The sequence below is a fragment of the Sorex araneus genome, chromosome 2 (assembly GCF_027595985.1).
Source record: "Sorex araneus isolate mSorAra2 chromosome 2, mSorAra2.pri, whole genome shotgun sequence".
Taxonomy (NCBI): Eukaryota; Metazoa; Chordata; class Mammalia; order Eulipotyphla; family Soricidae; genus Sorex; species Sorex araneus.
In genome coordinates, this window is record NC_073303.1 from 307,147,855 (window position 1) to 307,152,067 (window position 4,213).

Genomic DNA, 4,213 nt, shown 5'->3' on the forward strand with positions numbered 1-4,213 from the left:
AATAGGATTGTCTTTTTTATATCTTTCTTTTTATTTCATTATTTGCATGTAGGAAAGCCATGGATTTTTCCATATTAATTTTGTAGCCTGACATTTTACTATACAAATATCTTGTTTCTAGGAGTGTTTTGGTAGAGTCTTTAGGATGTTCTAAATACAGTATAATTTCATCTGAAAATAATAAAAGATTGACTCCTTTCTTTCTTATCTGGATTCCCCTTTCCTTGCCTAATTTCAGTGGCAAGTACTTCCAGTACTATACTGGATATGAAGTGGCAAGAGTGGGCAATCTTGTCTTGTACCTGATCTTAGAAGAAAGGTTTTTAGTTTTTCCTCATCGAGGATATAATTTTCTGTGGGCTTGTGATAAATAGTTTTGACTATATTGAGAAAAGATACTTTAATTCTCATTTGCTGAGACTTTTTATCATGAATGGGTGCTGAACCTGGTCAAGTACTTTAATTGAACTCATCCGACTTTCTGGATGATTTTTATCATTATTTGGTCATTTCTGGCCAGGAAGCCAAGTTGGTGAGCTTAAAAATTCCACAAATCATTAGACACAAATAGAGATTTCCTAAAAGGAACTACTTTGATTTTGCTGTGCTGGTTAGAGTCAATAGGATAAGTAGGATAGACTCTGACTATTCTTTGGAATACAGACAATTGATGTTTAAAAAACACAGCATGGCCTGACAAACAGCAAAATGGTTAAGGGTCTTGGCTTGCTAGTGGTCAACTGAACTCCAGTTTCATCTCTAGTACCACATGTGGTACCCTGAACACTGCCAGGAGTGATCCCTGAGTATAGAGCCGGGAGTAAACCCCAAACAATGCTGGGTTGGCCCAAAAAATCAAACACAAAGCAAGCAAGAACAAATATAAAACAGTTCCTTGTGTCCTTGTGAAGAACTGCAGAAGGCATTTCCACAAGAGGCAGAACCTACATTTTATTTTTTAAAACCACTTAGAAACGGTTTATTTTAAACTTGACCAAGTGGAAGCTTTAGAAATGCATCTTCTGCCAGTTTATATAAGAAAATGAACAGAACATAGAAATACTAAACATTTTGATTTTATAGATGAAACCTAGTGGGGCTAATGCAGTATTCCTATGAGAGAGAATGCCAAAAAAGAGTCTTATAGCTCGTCCAATATGGTGGCACCCAGTGGCGGTGTGAACTGTGAGGAGCTCACCGAGTTCCAGGAATTACTCAAGGTGATGAGGACGATTGATGACAGAATAGTACATGAATTAAACACAAGGGTTCCAACCGCTTCCTTTGCAGGGAAAATCAATGCCAGCCAAACTTGTAAACAGTTGTATGAGACTTTGATGGCGGCTTATTGCCAGTAGGGACAAAGTCATTAAAAATTGTGTAGCTCAGACCTCATCAATAGTAAAAAGTCTCCGAGAAGAAAGAGAAAAGAATTTGGATAATTTAACGTTATTAAAGCTACTTAAGAAAGAAGAGACAAAGTTGATATGGATGCAGTCAGAACTAAATGTTGAAGTGGTAAATGACAGAAGCTGGAAGGTGTTTAATGAATGCTGCTGAATTAACTTTAAGCCTCCAAAAAATTGACTAGAAAGAAACTTTCTAAAAGGACCAAGTCATCGCCTAAGAGCCATAAGCATGACAGATATCAACAGGGTGGGCTTCCTAGGATGATTTCTGAGCCAATAGCCCAAGACCTTTTGTTGATTTCAACCCCACTTAACCAAGACCTCAAGTATAAATAATTCTGATAATTATGGAGAAATCAACTGCTATTTTATACTGATTCTGTAAAAAAAGGTATTTTGTAACTATTAAAATAATTTTTTGACAAAAAAAGAGTCTTTTAAAGGCAAAATTAGACAAAAGAGGTGCAACTTCCTATTGTTCTAGCTGTTCTGTAAGCAGGAAGATGGAGAATAATTTCAAGTTGTCTGCAAAGGAAATGGGCCCACAAATCGCCTTGTTTGGTGTTTTAGTCATGAAGGACACTTGCCTCATTAACCAAATAAGTGATTTGTTTTCAATGCTTTGAAGGATCAAAACTATAGGCATGAATCTGTGGCATAACATTAATCACACAAAAACTAATTAATAGAAGGTAGTGATTTACATCTTTCTTATTTTATCACATTAAAAAGAGCAAAGATTATAAGTATGGTCTCCTTATTTCCTAATTGATCCTATCTGAATGCTGACATTTTTATTTTTACTAGCAAAAACAATGTAATGTTCTGAAAATGAACAGACAAGAATTACTTAATCAAATCTATAGTAGGAAGTGCTGAGCTGAACAATGCACTAGCTGGTGTGTTTTGACTTCACTGTCTCCATGGCAACAGGCACAAGCAAATTAAGAAAAATATGAATGATTTGTCTTTGGGATAGGAACTTGCCAAATTTTATTTCATCTAATTAGTTTTTTAAATTATTGGTATTTTAGGTGGTTAAAATGTTTTCCAGGAACTCTTACTTTAAAAAAAAGGGGAAAACCCTATTGTATTTACTTTTGTATAATTGAATATCCACAACTTTGTAGAGCAAACTAATTGTAGAGTGAGAATAACTAAGTCCATAAATTAAAGTGGCAAATATTTCAACTAAGGATATATTGGTGAGAAGCCAAAACAATTTGTAAAAAATGAAAATATTAGTTTAATGGAATGCTTGACATTATGTCTGTCCCATTCCTTAAAAATGCAGAAATATAGTGACTGAAAAAAGAGCTCAAGGAGCTGGAGAATATGCTTTGCATGCTGGAGGCCGGGATTCAATCCTTGTCACTCCCTGGTCACCTAAGTGCCATTGGGAGCAGCTACCGAAGACTGTGCAGGACCCAAAAGCTCTCACCTCCTTCCCCCTGAAAAGAGGAAATGTATTTTTACTGAAAAATGTTTCTGATTTCAAGTAAATAATATTCGTTTACACAGCCTGTGTATTTAGAGAATTAGCTGGAGTACCTTGAGGGTACTCCAGTGAAATGAAGGGGTGTCACTTAAATGAAGGAGATATTAAACGTGATATTAGTAATATCAAGGTCCAAGGACTTTTTAAAACAACACACAATTTGGAATACCTAAATTTAAACATGGGCAGAAAACTGCAGAAGAGCTCCAGGAGCAGGCTACTATTCCCGAGCCCCCAGACAGTGCCAGGGTTGATGCAGAATGTACTGAGATGTAAGTGCTCTTTGCTTTTTCTCTGTGAGATTTGTATGAAGTTAACTAGAATTATGGAGAAGAGGGTGGTGAAGAGTCCAAAAAGGGAAGATCCCTGAGCTCAGACCACCTGCACACAAACAGAATGCTCTTGTTCAGTTGGTGTTAAATGCTTGAACTCTCGGAAACTCTTGCTTCTGCACCAACCAGGCAAAGTCCTGAGAAAAGGGTCACCAGAGTGCAGGACTGGCATGACATGAAAGGAAAATAATCTGTTCGGGAGACAATTCCCTGAGATGCTTGAAGAGCCATCACTATTCATTAATGAGGAAGGTGGAAGTCTTGCTGGAAAAATAATTATTTGTGTCCATTTTGAATTCTCTCACTTTCTCTCTCTCTCTCTCTCTCTCTCTCTCTCTCTCTCTCTCTCTCTCACACACACACACACACACACACACAGTTTTCTAAACACAATCTATATCATACTGCCATCAATTTCAATCAATAAAATTTCACAAGGTTTTTCATTTTCAAACAGTAATGTTAAGGATGTACAGTTGATTCAGGAATCTTCAGTGACAATTTTAGTCATTCCTAAAGTTGACAAAGCAGGCATGCAGCACTTTTAAGTGCACCATACATGGACCAAGTTCCATATCTGAGGGCATACACATCACCCAGGGAACTGCCTGGTGACTAAGGCAGAGAGGACACCTGCCCTGGGGATACGTACAAACCAGGAAATACCTATTCAACAGAGTCACAAAATTACAAAGTCAATGTTCCCTGACATTAGGAATGAGGAGAAATGGATTCTTTCTAGTTTTCAGAATAGTTCGTGTAGAATTAAAAATATAAATAAAAAGTAAAAAACAAATGTAAAGTTAAATTAATAAAACTAGCTTTTGGTTCTCACATTTTTACACATATTACCAATGCTATATTAACAGTTTTTCTGGATTTCAGAAAATGCTTTTAGAATCACAGATAAATGAGATCCTAAGATTCTAGTTTCAAAGATTTTTTTTAATCTCCTTATGTTTTTATTTCCTATT

At 36.2% G+C, this 4,213-nt stretch overlaps 1 pseudogene; it reads left to right on the forward strand.

The window, feature by feature from the left end:
• The first annotated feature begins 1,157 nt into the window (after positions 1-1,157).
• On the forward strand, positions 1,158-1,587 carry LOC101537957 (protein MIX23-like; annotated as a pseudogene).
• The last annotated feature ends 2,626 nt before the right edge of the window (positions 1,588-4,213 follow it).